Source organism: Mesoplodon mirus (assembly GCF_964341445.2).
Source record: "Mesoplodon mirus genome assembly, chromosome: 5".
NCBI lineage: Eukaryota > Metazoa > Chordata > Mammalia > Artiodactyla > Ziphiidae > Mesoplodon > Mesoplodon mirus.
Window position 1 is genome coordinate 5,982,201 of NC_138980.1, and position 11,826 is coordinate 5,994,026.

An 11,826-nucleotide genomic window follows, 5' to 3' on the forward strand; every position below is an offset into this window, starting at 1 on the left:
ATTTATTAAATGCCGTCCCCCCACCCCCAAGCAGTAGAAATTTAAAACAAGTCAGACAAAATTCCTGCCTTATGGAAATCACATTCTAGTAAGGAAGAGTAACAGTAAGCATAATCAGAAAAATAAACAAGATAATTTCTCATAGTGATAAGTTCTATGAAAATTATGAAATATGGACAGAAATGGAATGAAACTTAGCATGGTCAGGGGAGCCCTTAAGGTGGAAGTAACACTGGATTTAATAAAATGCACAACTCAGCTTCAACATCTTGAAGCCTGAATTTCACACCTGTCAAGCCTTGAGTTTGGTTAATTCAAATTCAAATTTGCTCTCCATGTCTTTAATATTGCTTCAGAGGAAGAGTCATTGAGCTCCTCAGATGGAGATGAATCCTTCGATTGCTAATGTTCTTTTTAATCACAGATATTGCTTTATAGTAAGGACGTTTATTTTCTTTAAAGAATAATTGGTTCCTGCAGTAGTATAGCTTCAAAGAAAAAGTGATTTTTTTCTAATACTTGTTCCTTACCATTTCAAAGGCCTTCTTTTCCATTGTTAGGCTTGTTGTACATGGTTCAAACAGTGAGAGGAGGGTGATCTGCCTTAGTGGAAGGGGAGTGTCAGTCCATGAGCTGGTAGTCACTTTCTTTCTTCCCTAATATGTTAGGAATGGCAGTAATCAACCAGGCGAATGGGAGAAATGTAGTCAGAATACCCAGTAGTGTTTGGGCACTACTGTGTAGTTGGTTTTCCTGAACCAAATAACTGTTCGCAGCTTGTATGAACCAAACACTTCCTTGATGTTTACTTTATAATGTAACGAAAAACAATTCAGGCTTAATTTTTTTTTACATCTTTATTGGAGTATAATTGCTTTACAATGGTGCATTAGTTTCTGCTTTATAACAAAGTGAATCAGTTATACATATACATATGTTCCCATATCTCTTCTCTCTTGCGTCTCCCTCCCACCCTCCCTATCCCACCCCTCTAGGTGCTCACAAAGCACCGAGCTGATCTCCCTGTGCAATGCGGCTGCTTCCCACTAGCTATCTATTTCACGTTTGGTAGTGTATATATGTCCATGCCACTCTCTCACTTTGTCACAGCTTACCCCTCCCCCTCCCCATATCCTCAAGTCCATTCTCTAGTAGGTCTGTGTCTTTATTCCTGCCTTACCCCTAGGTTCCTCATGACATTTTTTTTTCTTAAATTCCATATATATGTGTTAGCATACAGTATTTGTCTTTCTCTTTCTGACTTACTTCACTGTATGACAGACTCTTGGTCCATCCACCTAATTACAAATAGCTCAATTTCATTTCTTTTTATGGCTGAAAATATTCCATTGTATATATGTGCAACATCTCCTTTATCCATTCATCTGATGACGGACACTTAGGTTGTTTCCATCTCCTGGCTATCGTAAATAGAGCTGCAATGAACATTGTGGTACATGACTCTTTTTGAATTATGTTTTTCTCAGGTTATATGCCCAGTAGTGGGATTGCTGGGTCATATGGTAGTTCTATTTTTAGTTTTTTAAGGAACCTCCATACTGTTCTCCATAGTGGCTGTACCAATTCATGTTCCCACCAGCAGTGCAAGATGGTTCCCTTTTCTCCACACCCTCTCCAGCATTTATTGTTTCTAGATTTTTTGATGATGGCTATTCATTGCTATGTTTGCCTGAGGTATATTCATGCAGAAGAAAGCTTTAAAATATCTCCAAAATATTGGTGAAATATATATTCATTGTATATATGCATTCATATATATATTCATTGTAGCTTAACTTTTAAATTGCAGGGTTTATCTATCTATGTATCTATCTATTTATTTATGCTTATGAATAAACAAGCCACAAGGGTGGTTATACCCATTTGTGTACCTCCCATCACTCACTCAAGGTCTTTCAACTGTCATTGGACAGAAAACATTACATTTCTTTGGTCTCAATTTTATATGTGGGTTGAAAGTTCTACAGTTAAAATGTACATTCATTATGAATAAATATTATGTTTTATGTTAACAAGATGAGACTTGCCTTCAACAAGGAAAGATTATGTGATTTTTTCCCCATCTGTTAGGTATACACGCTAGTTAACTTTGCATTTCTATTTTTCATTTTGGCTTTTAATTTTTAGGGCGTAGTTAGTGAAAAGTAACTGACAGCATTCCAATCCTTAGACATAATATATTCATTAATTAAATTAACAAAGGTTGAACCATGTCATAGGAAGTTAGCTTCATTGCACTCTCAACTATGTATATATGAATCTTTTGTGCAGAATGTGTATTGATGAATGTAAATATTTTCTAGATGAGAGGATAAGGACTATGAATTTCATCACTGATTAGGAACTATGAGGTTTATGTTCTTAGTCACTGATTACAGACTGTGAAATAGTAATCTTAATACCTCTTTAAAAAATCATGGATAATTAGGAACCAAGATGGCAGAGTAGAAGGACATGCTCTCACTCCCTCTTGCGAGAGCACCAGAATCACAACTAGCTGCTGGACAATCCTCGACTGGAAGACACTGGAACTCACCAAAAAAGATACCCCACATTCCAAAGACAAAGGAGAAGCCACAGTGAGACGATAGGAGGGGTTCAATCACAGTAAAATCAAATCCTATAACTGCTGGGTGATGACTCACAGACTGGAGAACACTTATACCACAGAAGTCCACCCACTGGAGTGAAGGTTCTGAGCCCCACGTCAGGTTCCCAACCTGGGGCTCTGGCAATGGGAGGAGGAATTCCTAGAGAATCAGACTTTGAAGGCTAGTGGGATTTGATTGTAGGACTTCGACAGGACTGGGGGAAACAGAGACTCCATTCTTGGAGGGCACACACAAAGTAGTGTGCGCATCAGGACCCAGGGGAAGGAGCAGTGACCCCGGGGGAGACTGAACCAGACCTACCTGCTACTGTTGGAGGGTCTCCTGCAGAGGCGGGCCATGGCTGTGGCTCACCGTGGGGACAAGGACACTGGCAGCAGAAGTTCTGGGAAGTACCCCTTGGCATGAGCTCTCCCAGAGTCTGCCATTAGCCCCACCAAAGAGCCCAGGTAAGCTCCAGTGTTGGGTTGCCTCAGGCCAAACAACCAACAGGGAGGGAACCCAGCCCCACCCATCAGCAGTCAATCGGATTAAATTTTATTGAGTTCTGCCCACCAGAACAATAGTCAGCTCTACCCGTCACCAGTCCCTCCCATCAGGAAACTTACACAAGCCCTTTAGTTAGCCACATCTACCAGAGGGCAGATAGCAGAAGCAAGAAGAACTACAATCCTGCAGCCTGTGGAACAAAAAACACATTCACAGAAAGATAGACAAAATGAGAAGGCAGAGGAGTATGTACCAGGTGAAGGAACAACATAAAACACCAGAAAAACAACTAAATGAAGTGGAGATAGGCAACCTTCCAGAAAAAAAATTGAGAATAATGATAGTGAAGATGATTCAGGACCTCAGAAGAAGAATGGAGGCAAAGATCGAAATGATGCAAGAAATGTTTAACAAAGACCTAGAAGAATTAGAGAACAAACAAACAGAGATGAACAATATAATAACTGAAATGAGAACTATACTAGAAGGAATCAGCAGAATAACTGAGGCAGAAGAATGGATAAGTGACCTGGAAGATAGAATGGTGGAATTCACTGACACGGAACAGAATAAAGAAAAAAGAATGAAAAGAACTGAAGACAGCCTAAGAGACCTCTGGGACAACATTAAACGCAACAACATTCGCATTATAGGGGGCCCAGAAGGAGAAGAGCGGGAGAAAGGACCAGAGAAAATACTTGAAGAGATTATAGTCAAAAACTTCCCTAACATGGGAAAGAAAGTAGCCACCCAAGTACAGGAAGCACAGAGAGTCCCATACAGGATAGACCCAAGGAGAAATATGCTGAGACACATAGGAATCAAACTGGCAAAAATTAAAGACAAAAAAAAATATTGAAAGCATCAAGACAAAAATGACAAATAACATACAGGTGAACTCCCATAAGGTTAACAGCTGATTTCTCAGCAGAAACCCTACAAGCCAGAAGGGAGTGGCATGATATATTTAAAGTGATGAAAGAGAAGAACCTACAACCAGGATTACTCTACCCAGTAAGGATCTCATTCACATTCGATGGAGAAATCAAAAGCTGCACAGACAAGCAAAAGCTAAGAGAATTCAGCACCACCAAACCAGCTCTATGACAAATGCTAAAGGAACTTCTCTAAGTGGGAAACACAAGAGAAGAAAAGGACCTACAAAAACAAATCCAAAACAATTAAGAAAATGGTCATAGGAACATACATATTGATAATAACCTTAAACATGAATGGATTAAATGCTCCAACCAAAAGACACAGGCTTGCTAAATGGATACAAAAACAAGGCCCATCTATATTATCTCTACAAGAGACCCACTTCAGACCTAGGGACACATACAGACTGAAAGTGAGGGGATGGAAAAACGTATTCCATGCAAATGGAAATCAAAAGAAAGCTGGAATAGCAATACTCACATCAGATAAAATAGACTTTAAAATGACGAATGTTACAAGAGACAAGGAAGGACACTACACATTGATCAAGGGATCAATACAAGAAGAAGATATAACAACTGTAAATATTTAGGCACCCAACATAGGAGCCCCTCAATACATAAGGCAACTGCTAACAGCTATAAAAGAGGAAATTGACAGTAACACAATAATAGTGGAGGACTTTAACACCTCACTTACACCAATAAACAGATCATCCAAAATGAAAATAAGTAAGGAAACCGAAGCTTTAAATGACACAATAGGCTAGATAGATTCCATTGATATTTATAGGATATTCCATCCAAAAACAGCAGATTACACTTTCTTCTCAATTGTGCACAGAACGTTCTCCAGGATAGATCACATCTTGGGTCACATATCAAGCCACAGTAAATTTAAGAAAATTGAAATCATATCAAGCATCTTTTCTGACCACAATGCTATGAGATTAGAAATGCATTACAGGGAAAAAAAACGTAAAAAACACAAACACATAGAGGCTAAGCAATACGTTACTAAATAACCAAGAGATCACTGAAGAAATCAAAGAGGAAATAAAAAAATACCTAAGAAAAATGACAATGAAAACACGACGATCCAAAACCTATGGGATGCAGCAAAAGCAATTCTAAGAGGGAAGTTTATAGCTATACAAGCCTACCTCAAGAAACAAGAAAAATCTCAAGTAAACAATCTAACCTTACACCTAAAGGAACTAGAGAAAGAAGAACAAACAAAACCCAAAGTTAGCAGAAGGAAAGAAATCAGAAAGATCAGAGCAGAAATAAATGAAATAGAAACAAAGAAAACAAGAGCAAAGATCAATAAAACTAAAAGCTGGTTCTTTGAGAAGATAAACAAAATTGATAAACCATTAGCCAGACTCATCAAGAAAAAGAGGGAGAAGACTCAAATAAATAAAATTAGAAATGAAAAAGAAGTTACAACAGACACCACAGAAATACAAAGCATCCTAAGAGACTACTACAAGCAACTCTATGCCAATAATGTGGACAACCTGGAAGAAATGGACAAATTCTTAGAAAGGTATAACCTTCCAAGACTGAACCAGGAAGAAATAGAAAATAGGAACAGACCAATCACAAGGAATGAAATTGAAACTGTGATTAAAAATCTTCCAACAGGGCTTCCCTGGTGGCGCAGTGGTTGAGAGTCTGCCTGCCGATGGAGGGGACACGGGTTCGTGCCCCGGTCCGGGAAGATCCCACATGCCGCAGAGCAGCTGGGCCCGTGAGCCATGGCTGCTCTGAGCCTGCACGTCTGGAGCCTGTGCTCCGCAACGGGAGAGGCCAGGACAATGAGAGGCCCGCATACCACAAAAAAAAAAAAAAAAAAAAAAAAATCTTCCAACAAACAAAAGTCCAGGACCAGATGGCTTCACAGGTGAATTCTATCAAACATTTAGAGAAGACCTAACACCCATCCTTCTCAAACTCTTCCAAAAAATTTTGGAGGAAGGAACACTCCCAAACTCATTCTATGAGGCCACCATCACCCTGATACCAAAACCAGACAAAGATACTAGAAAAAAAAGAAAATTATAAACCAATATCACTGATGAATATAGATGCAAAAATTCTCAACAAAATACTAGCAAACAGAATCCAACAACACATTAAAAGGATCATACACCATCATCAAGTGGTATTTATCCCAGGGATGCAAGGATTCTTCAATATACTTAAATCAATCAATGTAATATACCATATTAACAAATTGAAGAATAAAAACCATATGATCATCTCAATAGATGCAGAAAAAGCTTTTGACAAAATTCAACACCCATTTATGTTAAAAACTCTCCAGAAAATGGGCATAGAGGGAACCTACCTCAACATAATAAAGGCCATATACCACAAACCCACAGCAAACCTCATTCTCAATGGTGAAAAACTGAAAGCATTTCCTCTAAGATCAGGAACAAGAAAAGGATGTCCACTCTCCCCACTATTATTCAACATAGTTTTGGAAGTCCTAGCCACAGCAATCAGAGAAAAAAAGAAATAAAAGGAATACAAATTGGAAAAGAAGAAGTAAAACTGTCACCATATGATACTATACATAGAGAATCCTAAAGATGCCACCTGAAAACTACTAGAGCTGATCAACGAATTTGTTAAAGTTGCAGGATACAAAATTAATGCACAGAAATCTCTTGCACTCCTATACACTAATGATGAAAAATCTGAAAGAGAAATTAAGGAAACACTCCCATTTACCGTTGCAACAAAAAGAATAAAATACCTAGGAATAAACCTACCTAGGGAGACAAAAGACCTGTATGCAGAAAACTATAAGACACTGATGAAAGAAATTAAAGATGATACCAACAGATGGAGAGATATACCATGTTCTTGGATGGGAAGAATCAATATTGTGAAAATGACTATACTATCCAAAGCAATCTACAAATTCAGTGCAATCCCTATCAAATTACCAATGGCATTTTTTATGGAACTAAAACAAAAAACCTTAAAATTTGTATGGAAACACAAAAGACCCCGAATAGCCAAAGCAGTCTTGAGGGAAAAAAATGGAGCTGTAGGAATCAGACTCCCTGACTTCAGACTATACTACAAAGCTACAGTAATCAAGAGAATATGGTACTGGCACAAAAACAGAAACATAGATCAATGGATCAGGATAGAAAGCCCAGAGATAAACCCACGCACCTATGGTCAACTAATCTATGACAAAGGAGGCAAGGATATACAATGGAGAAAAGACAGTCCCTTCAATAAGTGGTGCTGGGAAAACTGGACAGGTACATATAAAAGAATGAAATTAGAACACTCCCTAACACCATACACAAAAATAAACTCAAAATGGATTAGAGACCTAAATGTAAGACCGGATACTATAAAACTCTTAGAGGAAAACATAGGAAGAACACTCTTTGACATAAATCACAGCAAGATCTTTTTTGATCCACCTCCTAGAGTAATGGAAATAAAAACAAAAATAAACAAACGGGACCTAATGAAAGTTCAAAGCTTTTGCACAGCGAAGGAAACTATAAACAAGACGAAAAGACAACCGTCAGAATGGGAGAAAATATTTGCAAATGAATCAATGGACAAAGGATTAATCTCTAAAATATATAAACATCTCATGAAGCTCAATATTCAAAAAACAAACAACCCAATCCAAAAATGGGCAGAAGACCTAAATAGTCATTTCGCCAAAGAAGACATACAGGTGGCCAAGAGCCACATGAAAAGCCTTTCAACATCACTAATTATTAGAGAAATGCAAATCAAAACTACAATGAGGTATCATCTCACACCAGTTAGAATGGAAATCATCAGAAAATCTACAAACAACAAATTCTGGAGAGGGTGTGGAGAAAAGGGAACCCTCTTGCACTTTTGGTGGGTATGTAAATTGATACAGCCACTATGGAGAACAGTATGGAGGTTCCTTAAAAAACTAAAAAATAGAATTACGATATGACCCAGCAATCCCACTACTGGGCATATACCCAGAGAAAACCATAATTCAAATATACACATGCACCTCAATGTTCATTGCAGCACTATTTACAATAGCCAGGACATGGAAACAACCTAAATGTCCATCAACAGATGAATGGATAAAGAAGATGTGGTACATATATACAATGGAATATTACTCAGCCATAGAAAGCACCAAAACTGTTTCATGTGTAGAGACGTGGATGGATCTAGAGACTGTCATACAGAGTGAAGTAAGTCAGAAAGAGAGAAACAAATATCATATATTAACACATATATGTGGAACCTAGAAAAATCGTACAGATCAACCAGTTTGCAGGGCAGAAATTGAGATACAGATGTAGAAAACAAACATATGGACACCAAGGGGGGAAAGCAGCGGGGGTTTGGGGGTGGTGATGTTTGAATTGGGAGATTGGGATTGACATGTATACAGTGATGTGTATAAAATTGATGACTAATAAGGACCTGCTGTATAAAAAATAAAATTAAATTTAAAAAAAAATTTTTAAATGAATAGATAATATCAAATGTTAGTGACAGTGTTGAGCTGTTGGAATATATTGCTGGTGGGAGAGTAAATTGTTATTATGACTTTGAAAAATAATTTAGCAGTGCCCTATAAAATTGCACATACCCGAGGCCCACCAGTTCCATTTCTAACTATATGCTTCGTATATTCTCTATCCTCGTATATGTGCACCAGAAGAAATAATCAAGAAAGTTTATAAAAGAATAGTTTGTAACTGAAAAAACAGTGAATAATCCAAATAACTATCAACATTAGAAGAGGTAAATAACTTGTGATATATTAATTCAACAAACTATCCCACAGCAGAGCCAAAATCATTATATTATAGCTACATTAAACAACATGGATGAATCACAAGATTTGAGCTGGGTCAAAAAAGAAATTGAAGAATATATAATATCATTTTATTAACATATATTCCAAATGAAACAGGGTATTTTTATGAATATAAACATATACAGCTAAAGAAAAGCAAAGAAACTCAATACAGTGGCCATTCTGAGGATGTAAAGAAGATGGGGAAAGGATTGAGAACACAGAGAACCTCAGGATAATGATAATAATCTTTTTATTAAACTGAGTGTTGTGCCCACAGGCGATCACCGTATCTTTATTCTTTAAACTTTATATATATTTTATAAGTAATCTTTTACAACTACTAAATAGTTAATTTAAAAATCATTTAATGAGAATGAGCAAAATTGTTTAAGGTGTTTAAAATAGGTATTGTTTTGATTAAATAACAAAACTCCAAACAAAATTTAAAAAGAGATGGAACAAAACACACAGTATTACTTTAGATTCCTGACATTAGCCACTGTCATTATCTATTTGTCATCTGTGGTGTGATTAAGGTGAGGACTTAGGCTTTGCATCTTAATTTTGGCATATACTACATTTTAAAAAAACTGACAAGAGCTGTATCATTTTGACTCTCACAGAAGCCAGGTTCTTAGCCAAGTTTTTAGTATGCATTTTCTTGGAGGCATGTTTTCATGTGTGTGTACATGTTTGTGTGTGTGCATGCGTGTACAGCAAGACACTAAATCCAGGTCAATACTTCATGCATTTGACACCCTTTTTCTTTTCAAGAGCTATGACATATGTCTGATGAATTGAATCTGGTTGTAGGATGATATATCACTATTATTCCATTGTGAATTGTCCATCACAAGGGAAGTCAAGCTATCAGGCTTCAAAAAAGAGTTGTGGGAATTAGAAAGTATTAAAGTCAACTCACACAGGTTTCATCTTCCTGTGTTACACGTCAGAAGCCCACGGTCCACATCAGTCCTTCAACACCCCATGCCTAGCCACAGCTGCAGGTTTCACCAATGCTCAGATCTTTAACCACCATAATGTTGACTCCACCTAACATAAGTTCTGCAAAATATGTTTTCACTGGCAAATATGTTTGGGAAGTATATTGCCAAAGGTAATAGGTTTCTTTACTGAAGAACATTTTAGAGGATATAAAACCTCTAAACTGTTTTTTGATTCTCCTCTAAATTGGAGACAGTGCACACATTGTTCCTCAAACTCATTTGATTATGATGCTTTTTTTCCTGTGGAGGATCATCTCATGGGATTAGTGATTTGTATAATAGACTTTGAGAAATGTTGCTAAAATTTGTTCTATTCTATGCTCTACCCTTTCCAAAAATGGTATAGTAATTAGAGAATTTAGGCTATATAAATAGATTGTTAGAATACATTATGGGGTGGCAGAATGGGCAAAGAAGCAAACTGAAGTGAAATTGAGTGTATATATATATGTGTATGTGTATGTATATATACACTCTATAAAAATATTAGAAAAAAAGGTATTTTATAAAAGCATACTTTTTATCTTTTGATCTCTCAAGGTGTTATTAAAGGTTCCCTTTGTCCTTAATATTTCCTTTTCATCCTGTTGTACCTTTCTTTCCCCCTGATCTAGACCCTATCATATTAATCTGGTCTCTAGAGTTAAACAAAAAAAGAAAAAAAAAAGGAGTCTTTGGGTGGATTCATCTTCTCTTTAATCAGGCCAAAGAATTTTCACTTTAAATATAGAAGTATGTCTCAATCAAGTTTCTCTACAAATATCACGCGACCTACATCCTACTTGGTTGTTTTTAGATTCTTAGTCCTCATAAAAGGATAAGACCAAAAGGTGAGAGAAGTCAGGTGAATGTTCTGAATGAAATGGAGTAAAAAGATTATTTAACCCTCCATATGGAGCTATGTTTTATTTAAATGTGAAACTGAGCGAAAAATAACCTATCGTGCTGTTATTAATGCCTTACGGTTTTCAGAATTTTCAAAGTAACTTTGCACATACCAATTTCCTTCACAACTTTTTCAAGGTTGTGTATATATAGGATTATTATTTTTGTTTTTATGTGATGATTAGTAATGTGCAAGACACAGCAAATTTAGGTAACCTATATAGTCACGGGCTATAGTGTGACTGTCATAAAATGAGAGGGTTGGATTAAATGGGCATTAAGGGTTGATTCCAGATTTAACTCTGTTGAATTCTATCCTGTGATAATGTTCTTTCTAGACACAATTTTCTTCCAGTAACCTCAAGGAAATATGGCAACAGGGAATACAACCAAGGTTGTATCTCAGGAATAGTTTTGATATTTGATACTAACCACATTTACCACCTTGATCAATTTCTAAATCAGCCATTCATCTTTGAGTCTAATGTGGTAGCATGTGCTGACTGACCAGGAGTCCACTGCTTGCTTCCCACTTGGCTAGGCATGGGGAGAGGGATATTACAGCCCCTTGATCTATAATAGAGGATGGAGGAATCCTGTCTACTAGGACATAAACAAAAATAATATGGCATGCAGAAGCTGGATAGATTAAATAAATTAAACAAATATAAAAATAAGGCAGATGACGGACTGCTTGATTCCATAGTTCCTGGCCTATTGACTGGATGAGGTTTATAGTTTTGTCAAACTGGAAAACTATCACTCAACATGACCCCTCTGTATTCTGTTCAGTCCACAGAATAGTCTGTGGACTATTCAGCATCAGTCCAAGCTTATGCTGTGAAGCCTTCAGAAAATGAACTGTGGTGGTAATGTCAGCTGTTGGCTAACCTTCAATTGGCAATTATATTTATTAATGACTCTTGCAACTTCCACATGAATTGTTTGTACACATGAGCATAGGATAATCAGGTGTTGTGATTGAAGCATCAGCAAATGTGTAGAAAAATATAGGGGAATGATACCTCTCC